Source organism: Macaca thibetana, chromosome 10, assembly GCF_024542745.1.
Source record: "Macaca thibetana thibetana isolate TM-01 chromosome 10, ASM2454274v1, whole genome shotgun sequence".
Taxonomy (NCBI): domain Eukaryota; kingdom Metazoa; phylum Chordata; class Mammalia; order Primates; family Cercopithecidae; genus Macaca; species Macaca thibetana.
Genome location: NC_065587.1, coordinates 94,448,068 through 94,467,664, shown reverse-complemented (window position 1 = coordinate 94,467,664; position 19,597 = coordinate 94,448,068). Strand labels below are relative to the sequence as shown.

The 19,597-nt window shown below is 34.9% G+C and overlaps 1 long non-coding RNA gene across 3 annotated transcripts in view; it reads right to left on the bottom strand.

The window, feature by feature from the left end:
* The window catches only part of LOC126964020 (uncharacterized), a 58,385-nt gene that overhangs the window by 11,582 nt on the left and 27,206 nt on the right, over positions 1–19,597 (bottom strand). Inside the window, exons 4-5 of one of the 3 annotated variants that reach the window (XR_007729298.1) lie at positions 11,462–11,545; positions 552–664 (exon numbers count right to left, since the gene is read on the bottom strand). The exons of 1 other annotated variant lie outside the window; for it this stretch is intronic. This is a non-coding gene — a long non-coding RNA (uncharacterized LOC126964020). Of the gene's footprint in view, positions 1–551; positions 665–11,461; positions 11,546–19,597 lie in introns of those variants that run through there. One more of the 3 variants, XR_007729297.1, reaches the window with a different exon arrangement.

Here is a 19,597-nt window from a genome sequence, read left to right as displayed (position 1 = left end):
AAATTTTATATACAAGATAAAAAATAATACTTTTAAAAGAGAAAAAACAGGAAAATATATATTTAACCAGATATGAAAATATATTTAAGACAAAAATAATTTATACTTAAAAATATACGATGTATTTATCTAAACATAGCAGTATAAAATCTTATGATACTATATATATTATTTAAAATAGTAAAATAAAAATCACTCGTGTGAAAAATGGAAAGATATAAGAATCAAATAGTAAAAAAACTATTAAAACTCATATCTATTAGGATAATCGTAACAGCCTATGGTGAAGTGAATTCAGATCCAATATTAAGTAAAATATAAAAGCAAACAAAACAACAAATATCAGCCTAGAAACTTTATAAAATATTTGATTATATTAAATTGCTTAATGGAGATTTACTTTCAATCACACCAACTGTAGAAATGAGAAAATTAAATATTTAGAAAATGATTTACAACAATTTTCTATTCATCAAAAGATGAAGGGATAAAGTATGGTATATTCATAAAATGGAATACCATTCAGCCACACAAAGAAATGAAGGGTTGATACACGCTACAACTTGGATCAGTCTTTGAGACATTATGCTAAACAAAAAACGCTACTTACAAAAGTTCAAAAATTGTATGAGTCCATTGATAGGAAAGTCCAGAATAGGGTAACCTATGTAGAAATAAAACATATTAGTGAGTGCTTAAGCCTGGGAATAAGAGATTGGATGGGGTAATAACAGAGAGGTGGAGGGTTTATTCTGAGATAATGAAAATATTCTAATAATAACTATCATGATAACTGTACATATCTGTGAGTATATAAAAGACAATTTAATTGTAGTTATTTCCAGAAAATTCAGTTTTATTTATCTTTTCATACATAATTCTTCTTTTAAATACCTTTAAAATTGACAAATAATAGTTGTGTGTATTTGCTGCGTACAAATGTTTGGAATATATTTACATTGGGGAATGGTTACTCTGAAGTTACATATGGGGGTTTTGTGTGTGTGTGTGTGTGTGTGTGTTTGTGTGTATGTGTAGTGAGAGAACTTAAAATCTACTCTCAGAAATGTTTGAGAATACAATATATTGTTATTAACTATAGCATCATCTGGTACAATAGCTCTTTTAAATTTATTACTCCCACCTAACTGAAATTCTGTATATTTTGACTAACCTCTCCTCAAACTTTTCACCGCATATCCCCAAACTCAAGCTCCTGGAAATCATCATTCTACCCTCTGCTTCTATGAGTTCAACATTTTCACACTATGCATATAAGTGAGACTATGTGATATTTGTCTTTCTATGCCTGGCTTATTTCACTTAACATGATGTCCTCCCATCCACTGATGGACACAGTTTGCATTCATATCTTGGCTATTGTGAATAATGCTGCAATAAACATTGGAATGCTGCTATTGCTTCTACATACTGCCCCATTTCCTTTGTATATGTACCCAGTGGTGAGATATTTGGGTCATATGGTAGTTCTATTTTTAATTTTTTTAGGAACTTCCCTGGCTGTACTAATTTGCAATTCTACTAACAGTGTGCAAAGGTTCCCTTTTATCCATATGCTCACTGACGCTTTTTATCTTTTGTCTTTTTAATAACAGCTATTCTAACCAGTGTGAGATAAAATCTCATTTTGGTTTCAATTTCTATTTATCTGATGATTAGCGATATTGAGCATTTTTTCATATAATAGTTCATTGTGTGTATATATATGTGTGTAATATATGTACATATATTAATATATGTAATATTTGAAGACTATTTAATATATGTAAATATCTCAATGTTTAGTTATTGAATCATGTTAACTTCTTCAAATAAACCTCTGTGTGAAAGAAAAGTCTGACCTTTCGATCTTATCAAGACACTAAACAAATGTCCCGCCCCCAACCTGGGCTTTCTTGCCAAAGCACACTTTCCTGATGATGAACCTCCTAATTTTATCATCTTTTGCATTCTGCACAAGCTGACAATTTTCAAAATTATGAAGTTCAGTTTCCCTTTTTTTTTTTTTTTTTGTTATCTCAATGTATCTCCTTTCTTTAGTGTTAACTATAAGCAGCAAAAAGAAGCAAAGCCACTCCTTCAAAATCTTGTGTGGAAATGTCCTCAGTTGTATATCCAACTTTATCCTTTCCCTTCTATAAAGATAATGGCTATAAGGTCATATGAATTGCTGAAGTATTTAAGAAAATATTAGATCATGTTGCTTTCAGAGGACTGGGGAAATCTCCCTGGAAGGAGGCTACATTTAGTTTCTTAACAGAGTTTCCAAAAGACAAATTTCACTCTTTATATTCACCATGTGGAACGTTATCCCTATGAAAGAAATTATCCAATGAGAAAAGGCAGTACAAAATCTATCCCATGTTAGCTGAAACAATCAGTGACTCTACCTCAGCTGTGGAAGGCGTTCTGGTGAGGCTGAATACACTGGGGAGAATACATTCTACTCGATAGTATTTTCCACATGAGGATGTTTTCCAGTCTTTAATGTAGTTTTTTTTTTAATTTTCCTAAATACCGTTAGCACACCTACACTTTTCCATATCAGATTGACTTTGCTATGTGTATTACTAAATTATGTTTCATTTAAATAAGATATTGTATAGTTTATCTGTGTAATCTCAAATGTATGACATAATGCATTGTAAAATATGCTCTCAGTAAATCATTTTTAATAAATGTCAGCAAATGAAATTTTGTGTCATATTTTAATTGAAGTTTCAAAAGCTCATTTGGAGATTTTATTGAAGAAAAAGGCAATTAGGAGTCCACTGAAGACTGTCTGAGCAGAACATTTATATAGTCAGACATAAAATGTAGTAAGATTAACTTGAAAGAGGTTTTTATATTGCAATGGAGCATGAGACAATTCATTATGTTAAAAGACTGTTTCAATAATCCAAGTGGTAGATGTGATGGAGCTAATCATAGGGGGCTGATAGTCATTACAGAAAAGAAGTAAGACATCACTGGGAAATGCTCCATGGAAACAACAACAAAAAATGAATGTTAAAAATTCCATGATCATATGTTGAGAAAAAATAAGGGCTTATTTATTTTTTTAATCTAGAACTATTATGTCTTTTATTTCTTAAAACAAATGGTTAGTAATCATAGCATACAAACTAAATATATGATTTAAAAATGGTTAACAATTTACCTCTGTATTAACAGAAAAGTTGTTTAAATCATTTTTTTAAATTTTTGTGCATAGGCAAACATAAAATCTTCATTGTAGTATTCACTGAATTTCTTAAAACTAACAAAATAGTTAACAAGAAATATTCTTAATCAATACACAAATGATTTAGTTCTATGGAGTTTTAAAGAAATAGCCATCATTGTATTCTTGATATAAAAGTATAAACCTAATGATAATTTCTGTGGCACATGGCTATTTAAGCAGTATTTAAATGTTGTTTATATTCTGCTACTCTTTTATTAGGATAACATTTAACTTGTTTTTTTTGTTTTTTTTTTAGTTGTTGTTGTTTTTTTGAGATGGAGTCTCACTCTGTCACCCGGGCTGGAGTGCAGTGGCGTGATCTGGGCTCACAGTAACCTCCGCCTCCCAAGCTCAAGCGATTCTCGTTCCTCAGCATCCTGAGGAGCTGGGATTACAGGTGCCCGCTACCATGCCCGGTTAATTTTTGAATTTTTAGTAGAGAGGGGATTTCACCATGTTGGCCAACCTGGTTAATCGATAAGTGTGGGCCGGATGCCGTGGCTCACGCCTGTAATCCCAGCAGGTGGATCAGGACGAGGCAGGTGGATCAAGAGGTCAGGAGATTGAGACCATCCTGGCTAACACGGTGAAACCCCGTATCTACTAAAAAGACAAAAAATTAGCCGGGTGCGGTGGCGGGCACCTGTAGTCCCAGCTACTCAGGAGGCTGAGGCAGGAGAATGGCGTGAACCCAAGAGGCGGAGCTTGCAGTGAGCCGAGATCGCGCCACCGCACTCCAGCCTGGGCGACAGAGAGAGACTCCGTCTCAAAGTAAAATAAAAATAAAAATAAAAAAACTCTCAGTGTGATTATCCAAAGAAAATGTTATTGGAAAGACAATTCTTTTCTGTATGTGGTACATTCAATGTTTTCAAAAGGTGTTCATGACTGTTACCTTGAAGTTGGCTATGAATTATCTATAAACTCATTGAAATTATATGTATAAGTTTGAGTATGTATTAATATGTTAATATTTACGCAGGTAATTTTTTAACATTCTTTTACTTTTAAACACCTACAATAGGAGAGTTAAGAATCACCATATTTTAATAATGTATATTCAAAAATAAATATTAGAATTTTAAAAGTTTTTATCATGTACCTTGTCTATTCTAGTCTATGTTATATTAACAAACACAAATTTCACAGAGTATAAATGAGCTCAGTAGTTGCAAATGGAAAGGCATTTGATTCAAATGAAGCATATAATTTAAAAATTAACATCAATACACTGGCAAACTATTCATAAAAATATATACATAATAAAAATGTTTTACTGTTTATTATATAAGTAATCTGAAAGAAGGTAGAAATTAAGTGGGCATAAAAGGCTAGAATTTATGTTGGCATTAAACAGTGAGTGATTGTATGTACTTTTACTGGAAATGACTCATCTCTATTCTTAAGTACAATGTCCTATATACAAGGGACTTGACTTAAATAAAACATAAGTTAAAAATTAACACCAATAGAAAAGCAAACTATTAATAAAAATCTGTATGCATAAGTTTTTTTTAGTGTTTAGTAAAGAAGTGATCTGAGAGAAGGCAGGAATTAAGTGGGCATAAAAGCTTAGAATTATGTTTGCACTAACAATTGAAAAATTGCACATACTTTTGCTGGGAATGACTGATCTTAACTATCAAGAGCTTATTTTTAAATTTCTAAGAATTTTATAAGTTGGTTGTTAAACACGGGCATTATTAAAAATTAATGTATGTATAAAGAAATAAAATGTGTCTAAAGCCAATGTAATAAATACAAGCTATTGCTTTCTCATTATTTTATTAAATTTAACTCTTATCTATGTTCTTGATTTTTTTCTTCAGTTTACTGTATCGATATGGTAGAGAGGCTAACAATTACATATTACTGTTAATCTCTTCCCAATTCAATGTTCAGATACATCGCATAGACAGTGTTATGGGTTGACTATTCCCCCCAAATTTATACATTAAGTTCTAACACCAGTACCTCACAATGTGACCGTATTAGTGATAGGGTCTTTAAAGAATAATTCAAGTTATAATGAGGTTATGAGGGTGAACTCTAATCCAGTATGACTGGTGGTGTCCTTATAAAAATGAAACATCTGGACACAGAGACATGTATAGAGAAAAGATGATGTGAAGACAACTAAAGGAGAAAATGACCATCTACAAGCCCAAAGAGATAGACCAAGAACAGATCTTTCCCTCAGGGTCCTCGGAAGGAATAAACAATGGTTACACCTTGATTTTAGACTTTTAAGACTCAAGAAATGTAAGACAATAAATTTCTGTTTTTCAAGCCACCCAGTTTGTGGTACTTTGTTATGGTAGCTTATATTAGTTCATTCTTGCACTACTATAATGTCATATCTGAGACTGAGCAACTTACAAGGAAAAGAGATTTAATTGGCCCACAGTTCTGCAGGCTGTAAAAGAAACACAGTAGCTTCTGCTTCTGGGGAAGCCTCAAGAAGCTTCCAATCATGGGAGAAGGCAGGAGCAGGAGCAAGAGAGAATAAGGGGTGAGGTGCTGCACACTTTCAAACAACCAGATCTCACAAGAACTTACTCACTATGACAAGAACAGCACTAAGAGAACGGTGCTAAAGCATTCATGAGAAATCCACTCCTGTAATCCAGCCACTTTCCAGCGGGCCTCAACTCCAACACTGGGGTTGACAATTCAATATGACATATTGAAATCATATTCTAGGAAACTAACAGAAGAAACTTGTAATTTGCAGTGTTAGGTTTTACATCGCAGGAATTGGCAAAGGCTGCATATCGTGTCTTTTGTTCCTATATAGTATGTTGGTAAACATTTACCAGCACGCCACTGTGGGTATATGTATATGTGTGTTTCTGTGTATGTCATTTACGAGAACTATGAAACATTTTACTATTGTGGATGACTCCCCTCCACGAAGGCCTGTCATATAAAGCAGCTTTTAATTTTCAAATAATTTGTCTCTGGTTTAATAAACCTTCATGATGCATTTTCATTAAAAATTTTAGTAATACATAATAATTGTACATACTTATCGGGTATATGAGATATTTTGATACAAGCATATGATGTACAGTAATCAAATTTGGGTAACAAGTGGGATATTTGTCACCTCGAATATTTATCATTTGTGTTGGGAACATTCCAACTCTTCTAGCTATTGTGAAATATACAATCAATTGTTAACTGTAATTGCCCTATTTTACAGAATACTAGTTCTTATTCCTTACATAAAATTGCATTTCCATATTCATAAACTAAACCTGTTAATTCCCACTCCCCTCTACGCTTCCTAGCCTCTGGTTACAATGGTTGTATTCACTACCTCCATGACATCAATTATTTTTTCAGCTCCTGAGGAGGAAAAGTTAGGGAAGTGTTCATATACTGTTGGTGGAAATGCAGATGAGTACAACCAACAACAAAAGTTTCTCAAAAAAATAAAAATATAATTGTTATATGATCCAGCAATCCTACTGATGAGTATATATCCAAAAGAAAGGAAATCAGTATATCGAAGAGATATTTGCACACCCCCGTGTTTATTGCAGCATTACTCACAATAACCAAGATATGGAATCAGCCTAAGTGTCCATCAACTGATAAACAGATAATATATATTTTTCAAAACTAGAAAACTACTCTTCCACGAGTAGGTGATTACAGAGGCAGATAAAAATATTGGTCTTGAACTTGTCCAGATTACATAAACGTATGAGATAATAAAAGTGGGGCTATGAACTGATCATTTAGGTTGAATGAGGCAAAAGTATGCAAGTAGCATGTCAATCAGAGAGACGTGGCAACCTCTGACAATCTTAATGTCGAGCATGTCTACGTGTAGAAAGTTATGAGTCATCCTCTGCCTAAAGAGCATTCCTATATAATTGAGAAAAAGTTTCCAACACTGTGTTATTACGGTGCTGGTGAAGAGGGTGCAGGGTGATTCTTGTTATCTACATAATAAAGCTTACTTGGATCATTCTCCTCAACAGCATGGTCAGCCTATGATGACATACGCCTGTTATATGTTGCATGGAAAAACCTTGCTGTGCACCTCAGTGACATCAGAGATATCACAAAATAAAAGTATTTACTAATGAATTTAGTCCTCATTAAATCAGCCTATATTTATCATTTACCTTTATCCCAGCCTACTATCTCAATTTATTAGCCTCACTTTCTCTCTAATTATCCACAGCAAAAAATACATTGTAATGAAATAATGCAATTACTTCTGAAATGAGATTGTAAGATCTGCAAGAGATGAAAGCCTTCTTAGAACTCATGGTAAGTTTCTCAAATCTCACACAAAGCTATTGCCAAGTGAGAATCTGGTAGTATTTGACTAGGAAAGTGTGAAAGAAGTAAACAATGGAAATGCATATGCTTTTATCTCTTCACTAGAGAATGAATTAAATACCAACGGAAATTCGTGAAGTGCTAACTTTTAAATAAATAATACACTTTAAATTTAATGCAAAAGACAAATATGAGATAGATGCTTTTATGTCATTCCTTCTTTAAAAAATCAACACTTGCATGTATTTCTTTTCAGGAAAGATGAAATATAATTTTACTGAAAATAAATGAAATAAAATGTATCGAGGTTTATCTTTCAGGGTAAGAAGACACACTCCCATAAAAATAAAAACTTTCTCTTTTTGATGGATTAAAGTGGTGTTTACCAATTATAAATCTCATAAGGCATTTCACATTAAGTTTGTGCAAAACTAAATTCTTTATTTCTATATGAAGAAAAGTGGTATCATTTCCCAAACGTATCCCTTTCTCTGAATAGTAACTCAATTATGCCAATTGTACAGATTAAAATTTAACTGTATTAGTTGGTCTTTTTTTTTTTACATCCCTCCATGATCAATCTACTAGCAATTTCTCTTGGCTGTGTATTTGAAATAGATACAACTAAGTTCTGAAATGTTTATTCTGTCATTCTATTTCAAGTCGCCATTACTCATCACTCAGAAAATAGTAACAACTTCCAAACTGGTTTCACTGCTTCTACTTTTGCCTGTTTAAATTAGTCTTTACTCATCAGCCAAAGCGATACTTTTAAAACTGAAGTAAGACTTTTCTACTCCTACCCTCCCAATGATTTACATTTCACTCAACAAAACATCAGAAGTCTTCATTATGCAGTATATGGCTCTACAGGATATAGTTACCAGTCACACTTGTTATCATCTCTGACCTCCTCACCTTCCATTTTCATTCATTCACACCCCTTTTCCAACTCTGCCTTCTTTGCACTTCTTGGATTTTTCAAACATACCCATTGTGCATTTTAGGTCTTGCTATTTCTTGTCCTGGAATGTTCTCCCCGTCTCTATATGGGAGTCATTGTTCAATGTCTCATTTTATTTAGCTCTTTGTTCAACTGTCTTTTTGTTTTGTTTTGAGACGGAGTCTCCCTCTGTCACCCAGGCTGGAGTGCAGTGGTGTGATCTCGGCTCACTGCAACCTCCGCCTCCCGGGTTCACGCCATTCTCCTGCCTCAGCCTCCCAAGTAGCTGGGACTACAGGCGCCCGCCACCACGTCCTGTTAATTTTTTGTCTTTTTAGTAGAGACGGTGTTTCACCGTGTTAGCCAGGACGGTCTCGATCTCCTGACCTCGTGATCCGCCCGCCTCGGCCTCCCAAAGTGCTGGGTTACAGGCGTGAGCCACCGAGCCCGGCCAACTGTCTTCTTATCAAAGATGACTTCATTGATTGTTATGACTCAAATAACCGCTCCCCATAAAGTGCCTCTTTCATGATAACACTTCATTTTATTCTTCATGGTTAGCATTATCAACAAGGTATTTATTAACTTGTTTGTTGTCCCTTTTCCAAATATAAGTACCTTTTTTGCTCAACACCATTTAAATCACACCTAGTATTTAGTACACACTCAGTAAACATTTGCCTTCGAAAAAGAATATATTAAAGGCAATGAGTGAGATGGCATGGGCAGGGAGCTTAACCTTACCAGGTGCTAGCAGTCAAAATTTAAGTGTGGGCTATTCAACTTATTGTCCCTAATATGCATACCAACAGTGAGGAATGCTTAGGATTGCTCATAAATCTAGAAATCTGCGAGGCTCTTCAATACATGCCTAACTGTATAAAACGTATTACTGTGGATCTTATTATGAATACAGTCACTGTATGCTTAAGTCAGAACTATGAGATAATCTTGCAGTAGAAATGACAAAATAGTGCTAGCAAAACAACAAAGATGCCATTTATTATTTGCCATAAAACCTATATCGATTTTAGCTTGTTACATATGTTATCTTGTCATGCAATACCCTCTTTAAAATTACCGTAAAATCATACATTTTAAAAATGAGCAAATTGATTTAGAGGAATCCAGAAATATGTTCAAAGTTATGTTCTAATGTGATTAAAAGCCCCGATGTAAACCCTAGACCACTTGACTCTAAAACCTTTACAATGCCATATTTGCCAGCATGACATAAATTTTTTCTCCTCTTTTTAAAAACTACTCTGAACCTTAATTTCAAAGGATTTATGTTCTTTTGGTACATATATCTGGAAGACCAAAAAGCAGTGCAGGTGCTCAATGGTCTTTATTTATATAGAAGAAAGTTTACCTAAGATAAGACTTTAAGGTATTAAGTAAGCACAGGGAAACATTTGCCACTGAAAATAAGCTCGGAGACATTCTTGAAAATATGCTAATATTTATAGTTTGTAAAATCATCCATTTTAGTATACAATGATGGTTTCAGATGTCACAATCAGGAGACAAAAATTTTTGATTATCTAAAACATTTTGCCAGGGCCAAGATCAGGGAAATACCATAAGGTGCAAATAATTTAAAATGCAGTTCCAAATGAATTGCCCGCAACAAATAAAGTGCAGAAGGTTTAGACCATGCTACGTCAGGTTGAGACACATTTTCTTTAGCATCAAAAATACTCCACTGGTTAGAAAATAGGAATGCCTATTACATCCGAGAGAAGTACACATAAACCTTTCCTGTTTAATAACTACCTAGAGAGTGGAACATATCTCATATATGTACATTAACTGCTGGGAACACTTCAGGTGAAAAATTGTATCTTTGTTATAAATTAAAAGCAAGTGAGAGAGAAAGATGTAGAGAGAGAGAGAGAAAGAAAGAAGTAAAAATAACATAAGGTTCTGTGAAAATAACCCACTATAAATGAGTAGGGGAGATTTTCCTTAAGGGAATAAAAAAATCATAGAGAAAATGTGTTAAAATGTTTTTTGTAGATAAATAATAGATAGATAGATATTTAATTATACAGTAAACTCTATGACAAAATCTCTACTATGTTCTAGGGATCAAAAGATAAAACTTAGTTTATGTCCTTCATGATTTTACAAGCGAGTGAAGGAAAGAGGACAAATCAACCTGTAATTGTATTAAGATGTGTTGTATTAATTAACAACTGCTGCATGGTACATTATAAAAATACAGAGAATGGGAAATTTCATGGCAGACTTTTGGTGTCAGCGCATTTTTAAAATGCATAGTTCCCTGGAGACAAAATATTTAATGACAAGGGGAAACAACTGATATGTAGTTGAAAGTGCCTATGTGTTTAAAGAGAATCGGATAAAGTATAATTTGAGGAAACTAAAATTACAGAAGCAGAATAATATTCCTCAAGTATTAGCATTACAGAAACAATTCTGAGAATATGCCAAAATTCAGGGAAGCTGGGAAAAGCATGGTGACAATTAAAATAAAACCCACCAAATGAAGACAGTAGAGAGTACAGATTAAACCTGCTAAAGCTTAGTGAAGACACAGGAAATTTGGGGGAAATATAATTTAAAAAACTATATTCTGAGAAAAGTCAATAGTATAAAAATATTAAAAATAAATCAACATAGCATTTATATCAAGAAAATAAAAAAAGTAAAACAAAATAAACTAAAAATGGATAATATATTCAGGTTATGGATATATTAACTAAAAATAAGTTAACATTAATAAAAAGGGTAAAGAATTATCTAAAAATAGAGTTCCTAGAAATTCATAATGTTAAAGCAAATACATTTGAAAAGCATTCATCTAATAAATGGGCAAAAACTTGGACAGACAGTTGACAAATGAATGCATTCAAATATTTAATAAATATATAAAATTCAACAAAGTCATTTATTAGAGAAAATAATTAGAGCTCAAAAATAAAATAATAGAGATATGATCAACTTACTTTTGATTAAGATGCAAAAGCAATTCAATGGAGAATGGACAGACTGTTCAAGAAATGATGCTGGAATAACAAGATATCTTAATTCTAAAAAATAAATAGAAAAAAAAGATCTTTGGCATATACGTTACAACTTTTACAAAAACTGACTCAAATTAGACCATAGACCTATATGTAAAACCAACAAACTAACTATAAGATTTCTAGAAAGAAAAAAAAACACACAAGAAAACTTGCATGATCTTGGGTTTAGCAATAAATTTACATGATTCATAATTTTTTGAATGACAAATTAGACTTTATCAAAATTAAAAATTTTGTCTGTGGAAGATGTTTAAAACAACAAAATGTGAGCCAAGTCCTCGGTGAATAATTGTAACACACATATCTGACAAAGGACTTATATCTAGGAGATATATAAAGAACCCTTAAAAATTAATAATTAAAAAAATTTTTTTAACAATGATTCATCAAAAAGACGAAACAAGATACTTCATCAAATAATATATATGATGGCAAATAATCACAGAGATAGATGTTCAACATCATTGTTTATCAGCAAAACACAATTTAAAAAAGCAACAAGGTAACCTACAAAATGGTCAGAGAAATGCAAATAGAAGCCACAATGATAGTCTACCACATTCACAATGAAATGGCTAAAATGAAACAAACAAGCAAATAAATAAATAAGTGAATGACAGTGACAAACAGTATTAAATATTTGAAGATGTGGACCATCTAAGATGTTATTCATCGACTGTGGAAGAGTAAATTGGTACAATCACTCATGAAAGCTTGCGAAAGTGTTCCTTAAATTAAATGTACACATATACTATAACCAAGAAATTCTACTCATATATGAACAATCTCACATATGTGTGTGTTTGTGTATGCATTTTTGTCTACCTATCTGTCCTTTGATTTTTCTCTGATACGCATGTGCAGTAATTTCCAAAATAGCATTATTTATAATTTTTCCAAAACTGCAAACACCATGTATTAGTCAGGGCTCTCTAGGGGGACAGAATTAATGGAATAAATATTTACATGAAGGGGAGGTGTCAGGGACCCAGTGAAGGAGGCAGTCTGTCCATTCTCAGATCTCAAACTCAGTGCTGGGAGAACCACTACTCTCTTCAAAGCTGTCAGACAGGGACATTTAAGTCTGCACAAGTTTCTGCTGACTTTTATTCAGCTATGCCCTGCCCGTAGAGGTGGAGTCTACAGAGGCAGGCAGGCCTCCTTGAGCTGAAGTGGGCTCCACCGAGTTTGAGCTTCCAGGGGGCTTTGTTTACCTACTCAAGCCTCAGCAATGGCGGGCACCCCTCCCCCAACCTCGCCGCCACCTTGCAGTTCAATCGCAGACTGCTGCAGTGAGCGAGGCTCCGTGGGCGTGGGACCCTCCAAGCCAGTCGCAGGATATACTCTCCTGGTGTGCCCTTTGCTAAGGCCGTTGGAAAAGCGCAGTATTAGGGTGGGAGTGTCCCGATTTTCCAGGTGGTATCTGTCACGGCTTCCCTTTGCTAGGAAAGGGAATTCCCTGACCGCTTGCACTTCCCGGGTGAGGCAATGCCTCGCCATGCTCCGTGGGCTGCACCCACTTGTCTGGCAAGGCCACGTAAGATGAACCCCTTACCTCAGTTGGAAATGCGGAAATCCCGTCTTCTGTGTCCTTCACACTGGGAGCTGCAGACTGGAGCTGTTCCTATTCAGCCATCTAATCATCCCCTTTTTATATCTAATTTTATTGCACATTTAATAGACCAGAGTATAGTATAAAGATAATTTTTATATCCACGGTGAAACCAAAAGATGTATGACTTGCTGTATTGTAGTATTCAGTTTTTGCACATTCACTTTATTGTGGTGGTCTGTACTGAAATCAGCAATATCTGAGGTACACCTTCACTTTCATGCAGACAAGTTTTGCTCTATTGCTGGCACTGTTGCTTCTAAGAGATGTTGATTAGAAGCCAGGGAAGTTACCTGCTCTTCAAGGTTGGTCACTGTAGCTGTGGCTCTGCAGTGCCATTTAGTAGCTGGTAGCTAAAGACATGCTGCATGCAGTTACCAGGGCAGGAGGCTGGTGCCTGCCTAACAAAGTGAGAAGTTGCTTGAGTTAATGAAGACCTTAGGCATATTCCTAGTGAACTGAAGTACAAGGACACCAGAATACAAAGGGTTGTCTGGAAAGAGGTGACATAAAGTCCAGCACATATTTACAATTTATTTTCTTGACAGAAGCCTAGGGAGAAAAGCCAGCAGTTCTGAGTGCCTGAGATTTGCTTGTTCATTCACTTTGCTCTATTCAGAGTCACTCTGTGATAGGAGTGGAGGGAGGATGGCATAAGAAACTTAGTGATTAGTACTGTTTCTGTCTCTATTGCACAGACAGACCATCAGCTGTCTTGGTCCCTCAGTGAGGACTTCTTCTTATGAGTACCAAGACCCATCCTCTGCAATGCAGCCATCCAGGTAACTCTGTTTGGCCTGCTGGGATCTAGATGGCAAGAAACATATACTATGTGGTGGATATAGCTACCATTGCTGTTTTCTTTTTATCACATGTTTATTTTTCTTCTGTTTTTCTTTTTTATGGTCTCTTGAAGTTATTTCACACTGGTGTAAACTTTTTCACATTAAAATGACTATTAATCTTGTCACTGTCTTCCTTGTTTATTTGCAAAATTTGTCCATTATGTCCATCTGCTATTTAAGCACATCCTCACCTCCTATTTTTTCTTCTTATCTGTTGCTTTCATCTCGGTGACTGTATTTTTGGCTTTCACTTAGCTTCTGATTTTTATATTCCAAATAAATACATTTAATTTGTCAATAAAATGGAATACCCTTTTTAAAATGCTTATATTTATTGTCTATATCCTAAATGCACTAGTTATTCTCAAGGTGCTTTATAAAAATGCTCTCCATGGTGGTGTGAGGATGAGGAAAAAAATGTTTTTTTATAATCATACTAGGAAAGACCACAGATAGGTCGGCAACATAGGCTAGTCAGTAGCTTATTGGATGACTTATAATGGAAGAACCTGCCCAGCGTGGGCCTTGTAAATAAATGTGAGTGCCATTAACCATCTCCATCTGATATTCTAATAAGCAGTACTGGTCTCTTTGTAGAAAAAAAAAATTCTAGTAATTTTGAAGGAAAGACTAGCTATGCCATAAGAGAAATATGAACAAGTTAGTCCCTAACCTGCCACAGACACTAAGATTTTCTCCTACGATTCTAGATCATAATATAATTGAAGTGTATACATGTATTAAATTGACTTAGGCAAGTTTCTTTTCTTTTTCTCTCACTCCCCAACACACACATGCCTAATGATAAGAATATAGTTTTTCATCTTCATCAGGGAATAATTCCAGAAACACTGCAGGTACCAAAATCCATGGATGCTCAAAGTTTTTATATAAAATGATTTTACATAAAATCATCTCTAGATTACTCATCATACTTAATACAATACCTATACATCACCTTATTCATGTGGAGTCAACCTTGCCTTGTACACAGCACAAGACAAATTCAAGTTTTGTTTTTTGGAATTTTGTGGAATTATTATTTTTAAAATATTTTTATATGAGGTTGGTTGGTTGGAAAACCAACTGATGCAGAACCCAAGGATATGGAAGGCCTAATGTACTTGGAATTGGGAGTGGGCTTGTAGACAAAACCTCTCAAAGTGAATGTCAAATTGGTTGTAGCATTTTGTCAGTGTGTGTGCATGAAGGGAAGGGGGAAGAAGTAACTGGGAATATTTTTTTCAATGGAAAATATTACAATAATCAATTTAATTGGCACAATTGTTCAGCAAATAGACCTGGACCTACATTTAAATATATATCATTTATCAGTGTTTTTGTAAACTTTATCAACATGTTATGAGGTAATTTTGAGAATTAGATTGTTGTTTATCAAAATACTGGATAAAAAATAGAAACTGTGAAAAATAGAAGAAATTAGATATTTGGTTGTCACACATAAGGAATTACAGTGTAATTCCATGACTCTGCCCCAGGAAACAAATTGTCCTTATTGCCAGTACTCTATATAATAAATTACTCTCTAAGTACTTAATACATGAAGTTACATTATTCTTTAAATTTTCTAGTCTACAAAATGACAATGAGGGAAGTGAATGTCCTGTTTGGGAAAATATGAAGCAAAATATGATTATAGCTATTGCATAGGCATATCTGATACAAGTGAATTGATGAACATTAAACCTATTACAAAATAACTTCCCCAAGAATCTAACAGCACCTAAATGTTTGTATCTACCTTATTAGGGACATAATAAATATAGAGGCAATATTAAAGATAAGGATAAGAGGAAGAGTATTTGAACAGATGAAAAATGTAGGCTATGTATAGAAATTATATTAAAACTTTGAAAAATATGTAGAAATGGCATTTGTAAGTATTTGATTAATCAAGATATCATAAGTGTAGAGTTTACAAAATAAAATAATAGCACTCATACTACCATTTTACTTTAGCTCTCATGGAGAGCTAAAATATTCATGAGTATCGAGCAGAACAGTAATTGACTGCATGACTGAACTAATAAAAGACTGACATAATCTTTTTGACTTTTTGCTTAAAACATTGCTGATCCTTTGTTTTTTCAGAGGCAAGAAAACTTTTCTTTTGAGATATTAACAGCTTTTAGTAATTTAGTATACTCCTATGAACAAAATTTGGAGCATATTTTTTTCTCTCTAATTTCTCCAGAATTTGGAAGCTGTTTGTGAGTATTCTTAATTTATGGCAATATAGTTATTTGCATGAGTGCAATAAGAATCTGTTTTCATCTGTAACAGGACACAATTGGAGAAACTAGTAATTTTACCAAGGTTTTGACAGGAATGGTGTGCTTTCCCTATGGTGCCAATAAAGCACTTGGAAAAACTGACCTCATATTGTGTGTCCACAGTCCCTATATAAGGTTTCTGACCAGTGGTAAGTAATGAATGCCACGTTCTGACAGGCTCAGAAGCCCCAGGTTTATTTTGGAACCTCAACAGTAGAGGAAATTCACCCAACACATAGCTATTTGATGGCACAAATCCACGGCTGGGCTCAGCTTTAAAAAAGTCTTATCTGAGATTCCTAGTATGGAGCAAAGTTCCATCAAAGCAATTTGAAAGCTTATGTAAAAATAATTATTCTTGATTCATTGTATATAAATCATTAGGCTTATGTAAAAATAATTATTCTTGATTCATTGTATATAAATCATTAGGCCAAGTATAATAAAGCAAATCAGTCAAAAACGGGAAACTGAAGAGAAAAAAAAGTCTCAAAAACTACAGTATATCTGTTGTTAGATTATAGGCTTGCCCAGTGTTTTTCCATTTTCATTATTTTCTACAGTTTGGACAAAATTCTAATTTTTCTTGGTTACAAGTCTGCAAAATGATGTTGTCCATTTTTTTTCCTTTTTTTTTTTTTTCCATTTTTTTCTAATTTGGAGTCACCAAAACTAAGGTGTGCTTTCATAAAACCCTGCGAACTGAAGCTAAACAACTTAAATTTCAGAAGAAAACAACAGCAACCTATTTATATACATAAGCCACTTTCACACTGCCTACTAATGTATGAACGTCAGAGTAATGTGGTCTATATGCATTTTCCAGGATTGTTCTTTTGTTTGTTGTTGCTTTTCTCCCTTCCTCTCTCAATTTTCTCTTCACAGGACATGAGAATTCACAACCTGCTAAAAATGAGCTTTCTTAATAACTCAGGAATTACCCATCTGGGAATAAACTATGCTAGCCATGAAAGATCAGACAAAATCTGAGACCAGAGACTCATTTTCTTTTAAAATGCTTTCTCCAAAAGATTTTTTAAAAAGAAAAGTGGAGAAATGTGAAAGAAAAATAAATCTCGTGGCCCCCGAAGCACAAAACTAAGGGGAAAAGTCAAGCTGATAACTGTTTAGGGCCAACCTGCGTCCCATTCTACTCAAAATCACTCCTCTGCCCACGGAGATAAATGCGTATCTGATTACCTCTTCTGGAGAAACTAACCAGAAACTCAAAAGAATGTAACCATTTGTCTCCCATCTACCTATGACCTGGAAGACCCCTCTCCCTTCAAGTCTTCCCACCTCTGCTTTGAGTTGCCCCGCCTTCGCAGACCCAACCAGTGTTCATCTTACATATGTTGATGGATATCTCATGTCTCTAAAATGTACAAAATCAAACTGTGCTCTGACAACCCTGCGCACATGTCTTCAGAAACTTCTCAGGCTGTTTCACAGGCATGCATCCTCAGCCTTGGAAAAAGAAACTTTCTAGGCCGGGCGCGGTGGCTCACGCCTGTAATCCCAGCACTTTGGGAGGCCGAGTCGGGGGAGTCACAAGGTCAGGAGATAGAGAGCATCCTGGCTAATACGGTGAAACCCCGTCTCTACTAAAAATACAAAAAAATTAGCCGGGCGTGGTGGCGGGCACCTGTAGTCCCAGCTACTCAGGAAGCCGAGGCAGAAGAATGGCCTGAACCCGGGAGGCAGAGCTTGCAGTGAACCGAGATCGCGCCACTGCACTCCAGCCTGGACGACAGAGTGAGACTCCTCTCAATAATAATAATAATAATAATAATATTAATAAACAACTTTCTGAATAAGACCTGTCTCAGATATCTGGGGTTCACAAGTGTATTCAGCTCCTTATTCCATTCCTCTCAAAAGAGATGCAATACTACTATCTTAACAATCCTCAAAGAGCTTACCATTCTCAAATACCAATAGATGAAATTTCGCTTTACTACAAAGCCCTCCAATCATCAGCAGCTCTCCAACATGCTTAAGTTCACTTCTTGCTATACAACTTTGCCCTATTTCTTCTCTCAATAGAAAGCAAGTCCTCATTTATCTAATCTGGGCAATTGCTCCCTCAGTATCCCTTCATATTTCTCATATCTTCACAGCCTTTATTGTACTGTTTTTCTATTGAGTTTATTAAAATGCTCATATCTGTACCCCATACAAAAATTCTCCGTTTCTAGTGCAACACTCACTAAAACACTTCTTTCTCCCTTGGGTTTTGATTTTTAGAAGACTTTTTATACTTCACATGTCTCCATTTTCTTATCTGCAATTTTTAGGTTTATTGTTTGTTTGTTTGTTTGCTTGCTTTTGAGACAGAGTCTCATTCTGTCGCCCAGGCTAGAGTGCAGTGGCGGGATCTCTGTTCGCTGCAAGCTCCGCCTCCCCGGTTCAGGCCATTCTTCTGCCTCAGCTTCCTGAGTAGCTGGGACTACAGGCGCCCGCCACCATGCTTGGCTAATTTTTTGTATTTTTAGTAGAGACAGAGTTTCACTGTGCTTGCCGGGGTGGTCTCGATCTCCTGACCTTGTTATCCGCCCGCCTTGGCCTCCCAAAGTGCTGGGATTACAGGCCTGAGCCACCACACCTGGCCTGCAATTAATTTTTAACAGTCTGTAATTTAATTTTGCCCTAGCACAATTCAATAAATGTCAACTGTTTATTTTGGCAAACCATAGGAACATTCCCTGCAGACTTTCTATTCTAAAGTGTTTCACCTCACTATTCAAGACTAGTGTTCCTCATCTTCTCCCAAGACTATAGAGTAAAATTTTTAATCATATTTCTGCTTGATGGGTGCTGACGAGTTGATGGGTGCAGCACAGCAACATGGCACAAGTATACATATGTAACAAACCTGCACGTTATGCACATGTACCCTAGAACTTAAAGTATAATAATAAAAAATAATTTAAAAAAAAAGAAAAAAGAATATTTGGAAAGGAAAAAAAAAAAAGAAACTCTCCTTTCTACAACATGTGCCTAGATGAAATTCTAATCGGCTACATCCAACCCCTTCCTGATAATTCTACTTAGGCTAACACAATCACCTCAAATCTAGAAAGTCTGATAGGGATATTCTTGCATCCCCCATGACATTTTGTTTGTTAATACTTTAGTCAGTGTCAACTTATGTATGAGCCCACCTTACAGAATTGTCTAAGTCAGAATTATATGAAAATTTTTCCTGTCCTTCCATAGATCATTGCCAAGTCTTGCCACTTCTACATTTTAGTATTTAGTCTGCCTTGCTCTTTGCCTTTTATTTCTACTATCACTCAAAATA